This window comes from Takifugu flavidus, chromosome 20 (genome assembly GCF_003711565.1).
Source record: "Takifugu flavidus isolate HTHZ2018 chromosome 20, ASM371156v2, whole genome shotgun sequence".
Classification (NCBI taxonomy): domain Eukaryota; kingdom Metazoa; phylum Chordata; class Actinopteri; order Tetraodontiformes; family Tetraodontidae; genus Takifugu; species Takifugu flavidus.
In genome coordinates this window covers 8,823,792-8,842,428 of record NC_079539.1, presented here as the reverse complement: position 1 = coordinate 8,842,428, position 18,637 = coordinate 8,823,792, and the positions used below count along the sequence as shown (strand labels likewise).

The following is an 18,637-nucleotide window of genomic DNA, read 5'->3' as shown; positions in this document are numbered from 1 at the left end:
GAAGCCATGTAGTGTGAACTGCAAAGGGATTCGAGCGCTTTGAGAAGGACTCAGCCTCAAGCCAGGAAACCGCTTCCATACGTCGGAACTAAAAGAACAATTTGCTTCTTATGGTCTGCTGCTCCTTCTCCTCCTCACGAATTATCGTGGGTAAATGGACTGATGTACACAATAGAATCTCTGGCTGATGGCACTGAGCAAGGGGGTGTGGTGCTGCGCAGTCATGAATGAGCAGCAAAATTGCACCAAATGGGTTGGCAAATGTGCAATTTGGCCACTTTCCATTTGCCTTTTAAGTTAAAACATCCATAGTTACAATATTTGTTACCTCTATGCTGACATAAACATGCACGAGCCACTCCAAACTTCTCACCTTAGGTTTTAGGAAGATCTGAGAAACCACTTTGTCGTTGCAGCTAGACTGTTTATGGTTCTCATGATGCAAAGAATATATTCTAAGAGTCAAAGCAAGATAAATAAATAAAAAAGATCCTCTGTATCACTGTTTGAGTCTGACTTCAATTGTTATTCTTTCCTACGAATTGAGAAAAAAGCGAATTTTTCGCAACATCCAGGGAGTCAACTTGTTGCTCGGCAGGTCACCTCGTAAGCTGACTATTGATCGCCGAGGTAGCATTTGCAACTGCAAAAAGAGAAAAGAAATCCAATCAATGAAGAAACCTTTTAAGGTTCAGAAGCATATTTTGCCTTGTGGTGATAATACAATAAATCCCCATGAGAGAGTGTTCCACAAAGATTTTTAATAGCCATCTGAGAACCAGCCGTAATGATGATGGAATCTGGTATGGATTACAATGTGAAGTCAGTTTGAAATATGCCCTGACCTCCTAAAGTTAATAAGGAGAGATGGCAACGTCAAAGACAGTTTCCCGCCTAAGCTGATATGTGCCCTTGACCCACATTTGTGGAACATTACAGATGTTTCCATGATCACCGCAATTATTTTCAATTTATCACCATCCGGTTTCTCCTTGGCAAATTAAACGCCAGCTCCAAATGAACAAGACCACAGATTCGGTTCCCCTGCATTTGGATGAGATGAGATGGGGTCACCTTTCTCCTCTGTTAAGGCTTTTTTCAGTCTGGTGCCTCATTGGTGGGAAAGTTCCCATCAGTCTCTGCATGCATAAGATTAGTTGTGCAACATCAATTACATCAGTCATCAGTTATGCCATGGTGATCTGCTCTGAGTGACTGGTGGGGATATCCTTCGCGACCTTTCGCTGATGATATCCCTTTATTTTTTTCCGGTTCTCCAGGGCAGGAGCACGGTCCAGTTGTGCGGGAGGTTTCTGTGTCAGTGTCGGGACCTCTCCATGCTCCGGGGATAGAAACCAAAGAGGACAGCTGCCGATGTCTGAACGGCCCAGCACACATGAAATGGCTAACAGACACGCACACAGCTGTCTGCTGGCATTAGCATGAGTGACAGTCTTACCACCTACGGAGTCGCGCGGACGTGCACCGCCATGTCAAATGGCAAACGATACTCAAGTGGAGGTAGACGGATATGCGGCTTCGGGAAAAAATTGTGACAACAATGGTAGGGGACTACCTCGGCCAAAAAAAATGCCTCTTGTCGGCACTATTTGACTAAGTTGTTCCCACAGTTTTTTTGCTTTCTGTAATGATGACTCACTTGACAATCAATTTTCTTTCTTTTTTACCCACAGGCTGAAATATTTAGTTGATGAATTTATTTTATCTGAGCGCTGTTGCTGTAGTTACAACAGCAGTACAACAGTAGTGACCTACTCTGCTGGCTCCGTTAGAAGGTCGCTACTTGTGCGTGCGTGGCTATCAAATCCCAGCTCTTAGCAGCCTTTGTGTTAAATTGAACAAACAAGATTTAAGGCAAAAGTAGCTGAGGGGAAGCTTGAACTCCCCAATCTCCTTTCTGGTGGAGTCACCACTCCCCCTTTTTCCCCCTCCTTGCTCCTGGAAAAGCCTCTCACAGCAGTTTTCTGCCTGTAATCGCACTTAGTGTTGTGCTCGCGTGTGTTTTGTTCTTTTATCCATCCCAATGTGAGGAGTCCACACTGCTCATGTGTTCTTCTACCACTTGTTCCACCATCCATACATTGAGAGTGCATGCAACACACTGTGCTGCGGCCCATCAGCCCTCTTAAGTTGCTTTTGAATTTGTTGGCCTTCTTCTGGGGGAAGCTTAAAAGAGTTTTCCCTCCCCTCCCCCTTACAGAAACTTCATCTTGCTTCGCTTGCATCACTCATCTAGCCCCTGCAAATACACGACTGTATTGACTGAGAACAGTCAAGAGCCTGGACTCATCCCCTTGATCTTTCCAACACATTCCCTGCAGTATAACCCCCCAATCTTCAGTCAGGTCATTAATCTACCTGTTATTGGTGAAATGCTCTGACATCTCACCATAAAATGCCACTTAATTTATGCATTATTTATGCCTCATTTATGTGCTAAGGTCCTGCAACTATTCATCAAATGTCCCCTCTCGTGTCAAAACATGGAAATTGAGTGCCGTTACTCACCACACTCACAGTGAAACAGATCAGTGGACAGAAGTCGCCGGGGACCTCCAGTCAGTGTCGCTACCACACCTCATCTGGACGGCTGTCTGAATGCGGCAGGCTCCATGGCGACGCTGCATGAAATGATGCAACGTAGATCAAAAGGACAGTGGAGGAAGGCACCATTCCCCCTCCGTATCTAAAGTCGGGGATACTAGTGTGCCTTTCGTGGTATGTTGGAATACCCACTTCTCCCCCCAGACAAAGTCATGAATAATTCATGCAGTGCAAACACTTAGCTTATGAATCAACCATATATAAAGACACCCTCGCGATCACTGTGTGCAGCCTTGTGTGAAAAGCCAGAAGGCAGCACTGCTCTGTCACCACCATCACCCACATTCCCCCCCTCCCGCTTTTCCCGCATCACCCCAGGTGCTCTGGTGTGCCGCACGCCACCGAACACCCAGGCAGCCTCACCTGCACTGCCTGCTGCAGCCACGCTTGAGCAGCTAAGATCTCCATGGGAACTCGGTTCTCTGGATATCCTCCATGACCTCTGCTCTGGCTTCTTTGTTTGCAGGTTAAGGAAACAGTTACTTTAAAAAAAAAAAAAAAACTTTTTTTGATCTTGTTTTGAAAGGCGACTCCAAATCCTATCCCCTTAAAATTGGAGAAAGCTGAATGAAAAGAAAATTGAGAAAGAAATGATGGAAAGGAGGTTGGATAACTATATTTCTACTGAGATCCCTGCAGGCTGACAGCCCCACCTGGAACTGTCTAGAACCACACACTTCCTAGAACATGTTCATCCTGCACCTAAAACCGTGTTTTCATTCAAATAATGCATGGGTACGGAACGCTCCGTCTGTTTAAGAACCCCAGATATAAGACAACACACTGACTTTTCCCATGACAGATGGAATGATGTCATCCACGCTGTGATGACATTTAATATATTTTCATTTCCAAAAGTGCAGCTAGAGAGAAACCATCAGCAGAATGATCATGTATTTCTCTGAAGTGCTCTCGTGTTGTAATGAAAATCCCATATTTTTGACCTTATCAACGTGCACACTTTAATCTCCTGGTGACGTACAACACTACGCATGACAAACATAAATACTGAACTTCGTGGTGGTGGATAAGGTCAAACAGCCAGACGGCGCTATTTAAAGTGGGGGCTGTTTTTGTCCCAATTTTCCCCTTTCTGGGATGGCAAATGCCTGAAGTATCTTATATTATAATATCATCCTGTGGTCTGAGGTGTTTTAGGAATGAATTTGTAACCAATAATCGCCTCTGAAAACGGTCGGGGTCAACAATCGTAAATATTAAACTTGTTCAATATTCACGACCAAAAATCTTTGTGTGTGAGGAAGACGAACGACTCCAGAGTCTTGCCTCTGAGTTGTGAAAGGAGCCAATCAAGAAGCAATCTGACCGGGGATGAAGTAGCAGGTGTAAATAAAAACGAGCACGTTCGCGCTGCCTCCAGGATTTCCTCCAGTCCTTTATTTTATTTTATAAATAGTCCCAAGATCTCCATCATTCCCTCTTCTTGTATGTCCTCTTCCATGTTGCTTGTTGTGATTTCAGTTTTTGCCACTTTTTTGTGATCATGTGAGATTTCTTGCTTGGAGATTCTAGATAGGTGGTGGGACAGAATCATGATTTGTGTGGTGTTCTGCATTGAGATTATCAGAGTGCACCACAACGTACGATGAAAACGGTTCAATGCCTGATTTTTCATCTTTACATGTGGGGTCTCAAACCAATAAAATATGTCTTAAGATCTAGAATATCCTTATATGTGTAGTCTGTTTGAGGTGGGGAGCCAACTTGCTCTTGTGAGAATTGATTGTTGAACCAATCTGAGGTATCAACTACACCCACTAAGAAAATGTGTTGCCACCGGCTGGTTTGCGACTCAAACGCACGTAAAATCTTTTAGGTACAAATAGTTTTACTGAAAATATCATCCCCATTCCTTCATGAAACGCTCCAAAATGGACACTGAAACAGAGGAATGGATGCTGCTGCAATATTACTAGAAAGTCTAATGACACAAGCCCCTCTAAAAGGGAATAAAAGTGGAGCTGAAAACACGAAACACAGCTGGACTCAAAAAGACGGATTTAAAAAAGACCCCATACACACATAGAAGGGCAATTTGTGCTTTGTTGTTTCATCCCGTTTCCATGGTTGTGCTGCAGAGAGCTCCTTGTCTGTTGTGCGTCAGAGGAAATCTTGAGGAAACCAGGTCCAGGAGTCTGCATCTCTCCCTCTGCACACATGACCGACCCCTCTCTCCCTCTCTCCCTCCCCCCAGCAAACAGACATGATCCACGGACTGTGCCAGGAGCTCAGGATGCCGCTTGCCTCCCGCCCAGACACTGCAGAGGAAGCAAAGGCTCCAATTTGTCACTTGTTCCCAAATGCATGCATCAGTCATGAGAGGACTTAAGTCCACGAGGGAGCCCCCACACTCCACACCCCCCGCCAGATGATGCCCCTGCATCTTGCATAAACTGTAGCAGATGTGGGAGCACTTACAGCGTTTGACTGGCATAAAAACGACACGGAGCGGAGGGCTGCGAGAGCGCAGATGTCTGCTTCACTTTCCCCGACATCTGATTTAATAAAACATGTTCGAAGTGCAGCGAAATGTATCAGAAGGGTGTTTACACATTTTACCGGGACCGTAAACACTATGCAGCCTTTAATATATTCTAAGCAATTTAGGGCTGTAGTGGTAACATCTAATTCAAGTAGGAATATGAAACAACTTAAAAGCGTCTTATAGTTCATATTTTATGGGTGTCTAATAGGTCATCTCTAATCTGCAAAATTTAATTTGGGTTTTGAAAAAAAAAATGCCAAAGTCAATTATTGATAATGTGCTGGGCTTCATTATTTTGATATTGATCCAAACAGCACGGGAGACTTTCGGCCGGTGCACATCTGCCAGAGGCGAACAATTTTTCCGAGCCACTGAGAGCAGGGAAGAAATCCCGCTGTTAGCCAAAAAGTAATTACATTTTCAAAGTCCTTGCTTAAAAAGAATTGGATATTAATATTCAAACAAGGAAATATGCAATTAACTCTTAGTTTAGTTTGGACTACAATTTTAATTTCTGTGAAGTACTACTTGTGGCTCAGGTACTTTAAGATAACTGGAGAAGTGAAACAAAACTGAACTTCTGGATAATTTTCAGTCTTCACTCTTTTTGTACATATTATCTATTATTTAGGATTGTTTCAAGCTGGATTGTTGTGATCTATTTTAAATACAAAAAGCCTAATGATTTGAAGTTGTTCAGGGTTCTGTGGATGATAATGATGGCAAATAACCAACAGATGATAAGAAGCTGAGGTCAAGATAATGGAAAATAAAAAAAAGGAAACCATGTCAAATAGTGTTGGCATCCCCTAACAATAATCTAAATCTAAATCTCCAAAAACAGTGTTGGCAAAAGAGAGAAGGAAAACAACTCGCTATTTTGTTATAAATTCATTATATAACGGTTCCTGGATGAAAGCAAGGAAGAAATATGACTGAACTGGAAGTAGCCGTGCCCTCTGGCCCTGGGGCTGTTTATTAATAGGCATTACATTTTAATGTCCCATAGTAAATAATGTATTGGAATTGTGACAATATGCAATCCGGCTCTTACCTACAGGCCCTCAGATTGATGGCAGAGGGCAGACCCCAGCCCCTTGATGATAGCGCTCAGCTATAAATACTCAAGAATAGATGCTAACTGGGAGAATTTATAAAGCAAGTGACACATTGGATGATAACTCCCCCCCACCTCCCCTTCTGTTTTATTACTGCAGCTGAAGTGGCGTGTTGCTGTATGTCACCATTTCCTCTCCAGTCCGCTCATTAATGTTTCATGCGCTTTATAAATTCTCACAATAATTTCATTTTTAAGGTGATTTATGAGGAATCTTTTTCTCCTCACCCTTTCCTCTCTCCTTTCACGCGAGTGGTTATTGTCGCATCTTTCTGTGCGTTTTCACAGAAATTTAATTCTTCTACCTGGATGTTTGAAAGTTCCCATCTCATCACTTCAATGTGTTCTTTTTTTAAATGTACTTATCAAACACAGTATTTTCACTTACACAGTAGTAAAATAAAATTAGTGATACATACCACCTATGCTCTATCATATTTAGTGTTTTATTATATTACATTATACATGTAATGTTGCTATAAAATTGCTATGAGGTAGAAACCCTGTGCACCTATATTATGTTATGCAGCACTGCGAATACTTCCGCAAATGTCCCCCAACTGATTTAGAATTTGCAGCTCTGCCCTTTGGCAGCTACTGGAACTTACCTCCTCTGTCGTCATCCATATTTTCATGACACGGGACAATAAGAAGCATATTGGAAAAGTTTGGTCAGGCATGTAAAAAGAGGGAGCAGAAGAAGAAGAAGAAGTAGAAGAAGAAGGGCTAATTCCTTGACCTGAGCCTTTGCTTGATATGTAAAAATCTGCCCGTCACTTTCATTTCTACAGTTGCTCCGTGAATCCTTACTAAATTGTCAGGTTTCTGACCGAAACGCTGTTGGTGAACTAACAAAAATCCCTTTGTCCTCACTACATGCAACACTTTATTTAATCGCTCATCACTGTTATTTTACTGCATTCGCAGGAATGAATTTTGCAACAAATTAGTTTCTCAGTACTCAGTTTTACATAAATTCATCAACACTCCAGAATAGCAGACACATTATTTTAATAATAGTCCGCTCTCGATGTTGATTGAGTGCACTGTGATTTAGGTGCAGCGCAACCAAAGATCTGGGCGTTTGTTAAGAGTTCAACCTGAGATATTCTGCTAACCTTTACTAATTTGGGGCTTTGGTTTGGATGGGTTTTTGTTTGTTTGTTTGTCATCTGGGGTGTCTTCCTCCTCTCCTGACTATCCTGTTGTGTCACCTGTGTCTACTTGTCTCTGTGTTTAAGGTGTGCTCTCAGTTGACACCTTTTAGATTGCTTAAAGCAGGCCCAACCCTGCGACTTGTAAATCTGTCACTCCATTTGTCTCACCTTTGCCCTTCCTCATGCTTGTCTCGGTTGTTGTTTTGTCACACTACAAGTGTATCTCTTGGAGTTAACTTACACTAAAGCCTCTTGAGTCCACAAAACTCCTCCCAAAGTGGAGTGGTTTTGGAAATGTCCAGGCCTCTGTCTTCACTTAAACAGGGAAAAACGTTGGCTTTCTAAAATCTGAGGTACCTGCACATGGATACTGCAGTATGGGTCAATACTTTTCCTGCACCTGTGCGAGTAGATAAAAGACAACAATAAAAGTGACGGATTCTTCACTAGTCTTGGTGCTAAAGACTCATTTTATAATTAATTGTGATTGGTGGGCAAAGTGTTCATTTGCTACGTTGTCACCTGTTTACATTTCACATCACCGTACTAGGAAATGTCTGTGTGAATGTGCCTGTTGTTGCATCACACAGAAGAACATCTCCAGTGGAAGCTTGGAATGGAAAATACTCTATTCAGCTTGAACCAGGTCCAATGGGCTTCCTTAAGGTTTGGACTGAAGAGGCCTCTTGGATGAGAGGGTAAACTATGAGGTATGTTGCCCTATTTTAAAAAGAGTTCTTCAACCTGGATGACTGAGAAAATTCAAAGACCTGGTGTGGAGATGATGGCGTTTTCAACTTCAAGTGCGTTGCCGTGTAAATGGCGCTTATTCCCAGATTGTTTTTATCTGAATTGGTACTTTTAAAAAGAAAACATGAAAATGGAACCCTTTCCAGTCAGTCAGTCTTAAATAAACGGGGCCTCAAGCACCTCCTCTTGTTCCTTTGACAAATCTCCTTTCGTCTTTTTGTTCTTTTCCTTGTTGGCAGAGTTTTGTTCTGTGCTACATTTGGTTTCATTTGGTAAATAAATCAAGTTCATCTCAGCCTGCAAATCTGAGCGCTTGTGACAAGAAATATGCATCATCACATATGTGCATAAATCAGCGTTCCACGGTGTTTTCGTCAGCACTTATCTTGATGGACAAGTTCTTGGTCTTCACTGCATTATGAAGCCAACATGGGCTCCCAACACATTTGTTTCTAACAATCCCAGATAGAATGTGTAAAAGGTGAAATGACTGCTCATGTCACAGACATTTAAGTGCATATCTTAAGCTTTGTGCGTATTATCTGTCCAGTAACTGTAACACGATATTTGACAGTATTGTCATGCGAGGCTGTGTGATTATGGTTCCAGTCTTTGTTGAAATGTTTCTTTTTTCTACATTGTGAGTTTGAATCTCCTATAAATTTTTGCTAACCAAATTATATTGTGCATGTACAAAATGTCCAGCCTTTCCCTCCCATATGAGCCTGTTTCTTCCTGTTAAAAGGACATTTTCTTCCTGTCACTGGTGCTTATTTGGAGGTCAGGCACAGGGCATTTGTAAACTACCTAGAGACAATCTTGATTGTGACACGCATTATAAATAAAGATGAACTGAATTGATTGCGAAAGTCAAGTGTAAGAACTTCTGCCTGCAGAATCTCCATGCGGCCGTTGATCCCCTTGTTTGCGTCGGTGTCTTGCTGTACTTTAACTATGACCATTTTTTCTTCCCTCGTGACATGACTGACAAATGCTGTTATTTGCCATAACATAGAAGCTGAAACAAAACACGTTGCACCAGAAGGTGTCTGTTGTTGCAGCTCTCAAGAAATGCTCAGAAAAAGAAATCAGGCTTTCCAAGAACACAGTTCAAAGAAGATCTCCTTCCACCCTTGCCTGGCCGAACTGACTGCATTGGAAATCGCCCGCTGCCCTTTGCAAAACACATATCCGTGGCCTCCTCCGCTCCTCTTCCGAAGGTTGGATTCATTTTTTGCATTTAACCCGACCTCATTTGGCTCCACTGATGGCTGATGCCGTCTTGCACTCTGCAACCTCGAGAGTTTTGGAAAAATCGCTCCGAAGTTCAGTAGCAGCGAACACACGTGGGTGTGACTCAGAGCAACACAATAAAGCAGGCCTCCACTGGCTCCAGTGTGGGCTGGCTTTGAATAATGTGTGGAATAATAACGTGTGAGCGAGACAACAGACTTCTGATCATCTTTGCTACAAAACCTAGACATTCTGGTTTCTGGTTTCTAAGTGAGCGAGGGCAGGAAAAAAAAAAAAAAAGCAAAACATGTCAGCCAAGTGTGGGCTGTGTTGGCATTGAGCTCTTCAGAGAGCTAAAAAGACAATGAGATGTTGATGTACGTATTCGCACCTGCAGAGGTTGCAGCGAGCATCTGTTCTAAGGGTGATGAGCGTCCCCCACACGCCCCTCTTACACACTCCCATCATTACCGCCATCATCGTTTGCCTTTAATTGAAGCTCTCCCACTCTGACTGAGGCTGAGGCTGCCAGCCTACGAAGGGGAGGTGGCATGGGACAACAATCTTGAACTGTGTTTGCATAGGATCCCGGAAGGAGAGGAACCAAGCTCTGGACAAGAATGGAGCAATGCAAACCTGACTGGGAATGGTGCCGAGATGCAACAAAGGAGGAGAGTTGCAAAGTCTTACAGCTTGTATGGATTATTTATCACACTAAACCCAGGCACACAGGGATGTGTGATGAAAAATGCCTTGTAGAAACAAGTTCTGGTCTTTTCACCTGTCTTCATAGTTGGATTTGGAAGTGAAATATTGGCGTCTCTTGCATTAAATTCTTTATTCTATAAGATGTATCAATCTCAATATCAATATCAATCTTTATTTATATGGCACTTTTCATACGCTAGGTAGCACAAAGTGCCTCACAAAGGATAAAAACAGCAAAGAGAACAACAGAATTAAGAAAAGGACAGGCACACACACATGCATACAACACACTTACACACACACCCACACACATAAACAAGCTGAGGCAAGCTGAGACATGGCTGGGCACCGAGACCTGAGGCGAAGGAGACGCCACCTTTGGAGGCCCACCAGGCCGAGGGAGGTCACGGTCCGTGACCACAGGTGGTACCGCCACAAAGACCACCCCGACCCGGACAGACCGGAGGCCCCACACCAAAGCACAGAGCCCCCTAACCACCCAGTCCAGGGTCGACAATGGGACAGCACCCCCAGCGGTAGACCGGAAACATCCCCCAGCCTGGCAGGCCCCCATGAGGAAACACCATGAGGAAACACTGGAGCTAAAAACTGAAGGACTGAAACAGTAAATGGGATAAAAGGTATAAAAGCTAAAAGCTGAGGAACTAAGAATTGGAGTAGTAAAACAGTACTAAGACTAAAACAGACTAAAACAGTAAATGGATAAAAGGTGTAAAGACTAAAAACTGAGAATAAGAACTGAGGGAGTAAAACAGTACTAAGACTAAAACAGACTAAAACAGTAAATGAGATGAAAGGTGTAAAGACTAAAAACTGAGAGACTAAGAACTGAGGGAGTAAAACAGTAAAAGTGTCAAGTAAAATAAGGATAAGACATAAAATAAATTGAAAATAATCAGAAAATCAATTAAAGGCTTGATTAAAAAGGTGTGTCTTGAGCCTCTTTTTAAAAATCTCAACAGTCTCTGCGGCCCTGAGGTTCTCCGGCAGGCTGTTCCACAGTCGGGGACCATAATAACTGAAGGCCGCTTCCCCGTGCGTTTTCTTCTAAAACCGGTGTGATGTGCTCCCGCCCTCTGGTCCTCGTCAGCACTCGTGCAGCTGAGTTTTGTAGTAATTGTAGGTTTGTGATGCTCTTTTTTGGAAGACCAGAGAGCAGGGCATTACAATAATCTAAACGACAAGAGATAAAAGCGTGCATCAGCACCTCCGTGCTGGCCTGAGAGAGAAACGGGCGGACTCTGGCTATATTCTTCAGGTGGTAAAAACCTACCTTGGTTATGTTTTTGATGTGTGGAATAAAACTAAGCTCAGAGTCAAGGATCACACCCAGATTTTTTAAAGATTGAGATGGCTTAAAATCCTTCAATTTTGGAAAAAGTTTCTCTCTCTGACCTTCAGGACCAATAACTAAGGCTTCTGTTTTGTCCTGGTTGAGCTGTAGGAAGTTTTCTGCCATCCATGACTGGATATCTAGATGTGACGAATGCAGTGGTTTATCAGGTGAGAGACGGATGGAATGGCAGATCACAGAGCCTCATGGGGAGGGTAGCACTGGCAGAAAGAGAAGGTGACCACTTTCACCAGGGAAAGCTGGACTAAAGCTTGAGAGGCCTTGATCACGGGTGTAGTGGAAGAGGCCGGATCCACAGAGTCAGAGATCAAACACAGCCAAGTGGAGCCAGCGCGGCAGCTGCTAACTGTGATACAAGCGTTTATCAACCTCTTTTTTTTTTTTTGCAAATTTCAAGGTCGTGACATCATTGTATCAATGCTAGCTTTTGCAAGATAGCTCCACCTGGCATCGTCTGCGAGATTCATCCCGACAGATGGTTCCGGCGATCCCTTTGGGTATGTTTTGTAGTGGAAAACTCTTTGACTGTTTTTCACTTCTCTTTGTGCAGGGACAGGCATTGCAGGCATTGGCGGGATTTCAGAGTCACTGAATCTTCCTCGAGGGTGTTAAACAGTAAAGTCATACACAAGAGTCCAAGCGAGTCTCACCTTTATCAATGTTACCTGAATATTTGATATCATAGTGATTTCATAGCAATGCTTTAGTGAAGAACTTCTTCAGTCCTCATTTTAGATGATCACCATGATCATCTTCTGATCTTCGATTGAAATATTGGGATCAGGGATTTCCATTGCTGTTGTCTAACTTAATCACGGAAACCATCAAATCTTACCGACTGCATTTTATCCACTTTCAAATTGGTTATCTGCGGCTAATGACCTGCTGAATAAGACACTAAAACAAATGGCCTGAACATGGCATAATTAGTGAGACCGATCAAACTAAAAATAAGAGAAAACAGTGCTCGATAAAGTTTTATCATAGCTTATCTACACAGCGGCGCCTCTCTTCACAGTGAGCTCATTAAGTGTGGCATGCGGCGTTTTTTATTGCGTTAAGTCTTTCATCCGGCTTCATTACTCAGACCAATATTTACTCTCATTTTACACCTCGGTGGTGTTTTCAAAACTGCACAACCAGTAATGCTGCCACCTACAGTCAAGTGAAGTGGCATAATTGCAATGGCACAGACGAGGGCACCAAAGTATTTATCATGGCGAATGACGGCGAGGTCAGAATGGACATATTTTTTAGAAGCGCTTGGCCGAGTGGTGTGATTTATGACGTGACGTAATCACGCGGGACTCGTTGAAATGTCTCCGCCACTGGCTTCAATTTATACAGCGTCCGCCGCGGGGATCCATCATCTTCACATCACAACGCCGCCGCGTCTGGTGGGAGACAGAACAAGTGGCTTTGTCCAGAGCCTGACTGATTCCCCCTCGCAAGACAATAAAGCATACTTGCGATTCCGTGAAGGACGCTGCTGAAAGTGTCAGCATTGTTTCTACAGGGTAGAACAACAAACAACCCAAAGTTTGCTCTTCTCTTGGCATATTTTTTGTTATTTCTATTCCTTATCCTACTAATTTCTGTTGGAATTATCTTCCTTTGATATGTTGGACACACATTTTGGATTTCCTTTTGCATTGATTTCCTAGACTTCTGGAGCTGTTTTTTTTTTTTTACATCTTTCATCTGAAAAAGCTCCACCTGCTGCCTCTGCATCCATGCCCAGACTCTAGTCCCACTGTTTTTTGGCAACTCGAATAAACCCTATTTTGCAGACGCCATTCAACCCAGCTGCAGTTGGACCTATGGGGCTTCGCAATGCAATTACCACGCCATGTGAACTCGTGATTACTGAAAAATTTATAGAAAAGTAAGCAAAGAATTGAAACCTCTCCCGTTTAGTCTAATTAAGTTAACTACTGTTCAGCAGCGGCTGATTTGCCTTTTCTACCCAATAACCGTAAACATTTTCCGACCCAATAATCTCATAAGAGGCATAGATGGGTGATCAGAGGCATTTTTGTGTGCACAAAAATCTGGTCAGAAATCCATCTAAGTTTAAAACCATGGAGGAGGTGCAACAAGAAAAAATCCTTTCCCAATTGAAGATTTCTTAACTTGACATACGTCTGAGGGCGCGCCTCCCGTCCTATAAGATCCCATCTGGCAAGCAGCGGAATTGCCCCCCTTTGACATCGCGTGCCTCGCTCGTTTTCTTTGAGGACATTTAAAAAGATGCTGAGTCAGGCTGGTGTTGGAGGGGACAAATGTGTCTCCATTGATGTTGTGTGGATGATTTACAAGGCCAGTTAACCGTGGGAGGTCTGCCAGGATGAGCCCCGAGAGGAAGAGCAAGTGGAACGATTCACTAAAGATTGAATATATGTGTGCCGTTATACATCTATACTGTATTTACATACATATATGGTAAAAATCATACATGTGATGTATTCCACCTTAAATAAACTGTCACTTTACATATATACATGTACCAATCTATTCAGATGGCGAATATAATAATTAACATCAGCATGTCGGGCATTCATGATGGATTATAAATCATCCCTTTATCCAGCCGCCTGACATCGAATGCTGGTGAAATTATTCCAACAATAGTAATAATAAATCATGGCTCTAATGCTATCATCAACAACAGTGTTGTCATCTTGATAGACACGGGCTGGCAGATCGGCTGGCAGTGGCAGGTCTGTAGGCTTTAAGGCCTGTAACCACTGCAGGTTGCAGCAGAATAAAAAGAATGATTTTGAAAGCATGGGGCCTCAGAAGAATAGAAAAGGCTTTTTCTTTTCTTCACAACAATGAGAAAATGATGCTAACTGTCCCTAATTCTGCCTTTTTATCCCCCTGTCTCTCAGCTGCAGCCAACAATGCGCTTACAACTGCTGACTCAGGGATTTGAGGACCAGAGTAGGATGCAGAGGCGTAGAGGTGCCAAGGATGGTTTGGAGAGAAGCAGGAGCACGTATTTAGGTTGCTAGTCACCAGCAGCTGCCTTCAGGCAAAGGTGCTTTGTTTCCAACCAAGTTAGCATCCAAGCTTTTCTCTACTGCTGTGAGGTTTTGACTGTTACACAAAGCAATAATTCATGGACCAAACGTCTGACTCCTGTGTGGATTTTTGTTGACTTGAAGTTTCAAAAGAACTCCCATCTTCTTCAAGTACATCTCCCTTTAAGTTCCGCACCTTTTCAACTTTTTCTTACACTATTAAAATAATTTGAACCAAATTGGCGCTAAAGGAATCTTTTTTGGTCTTGCTTTCAATGTGTCAACAGCTTTTTGAAACACTTTTTGAAAAACATCACTAAGCATCTATAGAAGAAACATGGCCTTATTCAGTAGCTGCTTGAATTGCATTGCTAAGTTGTTGAGTCAGACAGACCTGTATCAATATTATCGACTGAATATTCCCATGAGGGAAAGCTCAGTAAAATCAAAAGAACAATTTACATATGATGGAACATGAACAATATTGCCATTTTTTTACAATGAGGAATTGCATTGAAAATTACCAAATGCATTATCAATGCAACACATCGATTTTCTTGGTGTTTTATTGAGGATGCTGTCATTAGTACTCAGCATGACATCAGATGCTGAAAACAAGTACTTTTACAAACTCTGCCAACATTGCCTCCTTTTTATACCAACATTAACAAATGAATAGGTTCAGAAAGCAAAAATTTATTTGGTTTGGGAGGAATCCACGTAAAACGAGTGCACTCCTCCTACAAAGCGTCTTTGATCCGAGGGCTTTAACTCATTTCCAGGTAGTCATTTTCCACACAGGTTCTGTGTAATTCATTTGTTGGAGGGCTGCGGGGCAGCGTGGAGCAGCAAGAAAAATAGACCTGCTGCAGAAAAATTGACAGGGGCCACTCGACATTGCACCGTCGTCATAGAGCCTCTCTCTGATTTATTTATTCATTCATTCATCAATTAATTTCTTTAGTTTGTTTGGCCATTTTGAAGCCTCATATATCTTTGCCAGCACAAATAGAACAGAAATTTCTGCTTCCTCCAGTCAGGGCACCAAAAACCTATTAATTGCCTGTGCAGTAACACGTTTAGACGCCCTCTAGTTTGATCCCTCAACTTTATTTATCCAGATGTTCTCTCGCCTCACTTAAATATTCCTGCTTAATGTGGGTTTGGATGCAGATGGCATAAATTAGTGAAACTCCTTGTCAAATTCCATTTACAATCTATATTGCCCCTCTTTTTAGATTAACAGCAAGTGTGAAGGTTCACACTTAAGGGAGAAGAAATGAAGCCGCTCTCCTCACAAGCTGATTTCCCATTATTTGCATCATATATAAAATGTTATACAGTTTGAAACAACGCGGATAATTTATTCACAAGTGAAAAGATACACATGCATATGTATCTGTCTGTCTGTCCATTTGCCCACCCATCCATCTGTCTGTCTGTCTGTCTGTCTGTCTGTCTGTCTGTCTGTCCGTCCGTCCATAGCTGTGTACTGACCTGCTGACTGACCCCACTCTGTATTAGTTTGGCATCTACACGTTTGTTTTTTCCTCTTGTCCTTCTTCTGTTTACCTTGTTGCCCCACCTCTCCCTCATCAGGGGTCCAGCTTTTCATCCTCTGCAAGGTCAAACTCATTTACTTAATTTGTTGTGATGGTGTAGAAGATTTTCAATGAAAGTGTAGTTTGTGAGGTTTCCAAGCACTTTCAGACGGTCTCTACTGAATGTGAATGTGATAAAAATTATATTTGACATTCCTCAATCTTTATCATGGAAAGAAAGAAGACGGAGACACTGAAATGCTCCTGGTTTTCTTCTACATAATAAAAATAGCCTAAAAACACACGAGTGGATTTTATTACTTTTATTATTTTCAAATCTGGATAGGCAACAGATGAAGGAAGATAGGACTGAAATGTGCAGAAACAGGCCAATTAAGTATTTATGTGCTTACAGCTTATAAAAAAAAACAGAGAGGGCAAAAGGTGGACCAGTGATGGAGACGCCGCACTGCTGGTGGAGGTGAATATTACGCAATAGGAAGGAAAGATGGGAAAAGTGCTATTGCTACTGTCAGCGTTGGAGGCATATTAATGGACCTTTTCCGCAAACACACACAAGCTGACAGGCAACCAGCTCGGTAAACAGGAGCAGCTGTTTTACCTGCTTTTGCCACATTCATCAGGAAACACACCTGCGCCAAAGTGAGTATTTGTTAACATGATTAAGCTGTTTACTTAAGTGCTTTAAACAGATCACTTGGGCTGTAATCCTCATTTCCTCCGCAGGCTGTACCTCACTGGACGGATAATTGATAGCTTAGCATTTGAAATTAGGACACAAACAAACATCTTTTATTGCAGTCATGTTGTTGGATTTCACATAAAAGGGGGTTTGATTGGGACGTAATAAATGATTCCTGCATGTAACCACAGAATACACAGTACACACCTGCAGCATGGATCACCTGTCTTTAGTGTTCTTTCAACAAGCTTCATCAGAATCTTTGCACGTGGTTTCAGTTTGATTATTTCTCTTGTTTCAGTGTACTTTTCTGTTAATTCCAGGATTGATCCCCTTCTCCTCCTCAGCTTGGTTTGAATGCATTTGCCTGAACGTTGAGCTTCGGGGGAACAGTGGCACAGAGGTCAGGCCCACCCCATTGTCAGCATCATCCAACTTCTTATAATCCTGCAAGATTTTTCTTTGACTTTTCATTAATTCGATATAGCAGATGTGCTACATTGAGCTCCACCAGCTTGTGGTCCATTCTTCCATAAACTCAGTTTAAGTTGTCGACTCAACATCCAGCTGAAGTTCCTCCATAGATCCATGACAATGAGCCTGGATCTGATCATCTGTCCTCTTGGTTATTTTTCAAGTGATTAAAGCAGCAGTGAAATTAAATCAAGTTCCACAATTAATCTTCTTCAGCACAGGTAACCGCCCCTCAAGAATTCTGAGGAAGCTGAAATGTGGTCCCTCACAATGGATGGAAACACAAAGGTTTTTCCCTTTCTTCAGGAAGTGATACAAGTTCCTGTGATCAAACGGGGGCTCTTGCGTCTCTCCCATCTTTTCACAAATGCTCTGATTCCTCCCACATGTTGTGGTGCTAAGCAGAAGTTCAGTAAGGAAGAGTAAATATCCCGCTGTCCAAAAAACCCACTTCACCTCCTCTGCCAGTGTGTTGACTCCATAGGGGACTTTCCTCCAGATCGCTGGCCCATTTCCCTCCATCTTTCTCTGTGGTCTGGCGCCAATACTTTTATGCCCAAATAAATCTTTAATCTATCCAGCTTGATCTTATCTGCCATTTATTAGCTTCTCCTCATTCAAGTGCATCTCAGAAGGCTCTCTTCCTGCTGCAGGCAGGACTCCGCTGTCGTCTGGGGGGCAGTAGTGAGCTCAGTGGAGTTTAAATGGTCAGCATCAACATAATAGCTGTTTTCTGTTCTTATTAGTAGAGTTTGTTTAATATACTGTATATGCATTGGAAAGACATATGTCATATAAAACTGGTCTGTGTGTGTGTGTGGATTGCGTTCTGTCCAGGTAAGCCTTACAGCGTCACAAATGACATTTTTCTTTTAGCATCCTAACAAAACGTCTTCTTATTTAACTTTTTTTTTTTTTTCAAAACTGAAGCTGCGTTGAAATGCTGCTCACTGTGTGTATTGCACCGTTCTGTAGTGACTAATGTCCCATGGCTTGACTCGGGTATTGGGGATGGTATCCTGTAATGGCATTTCTGCAGTCAATTAGCACTTGCACAGTGTAAACATCAGCATGAGAGTGCCATAAAAGATATGTGTGTATTTGTCCAACACTGATGATTTAATTTGTTAAACCGCAGCAGCCAAAACAACTTAAATCTCACAATGGTGACGATGACTGTGGTAAATTAGCAAAGTGAGCAAAAACCACAGGAACAGGTATCATGTGAAATGTAGCACAACCCCATGGCTTTATTCAATAAAGTAAAGTAAATAACTAAAAGTAAATAACCAAAGCAACTCAAACAGTGTTTAGTCTATGGTCTTGTCACTGGCAGTGAATCATTCACTTTTACAGCTAAACTTAATGCAAACATTATTACCCAATTATAATCCAGTGGTGGCTTTATTTTTCATTGCTTTTCCA

The 18,637-nt window shown here is 42.4% G+C and overlaps 1 long non-coding RNA gene across 1 annotated transcript; it reads right to left on the bottom strand.

Moving 5' to 3' along the window:
* Positions 1-263: 263 nt before the first annotated feature.
* LOC130517401 (uncharacterized) lies at positions 264-3,294 on the bottom strand. The gene is made up of 3 exons (XR_008947713.1): positions 2,989-3,294; positions 2,530-2,642; positions 264-643 (listed from the first exon to the last, which is right to left on the bottom strand). It is a non-coding gene; the product is annotated as an uncharacterized LOC130517401 (long non-coding RNA).
* Positions 3,295-18,637: the final 15,343 nt, after the last annotated feature.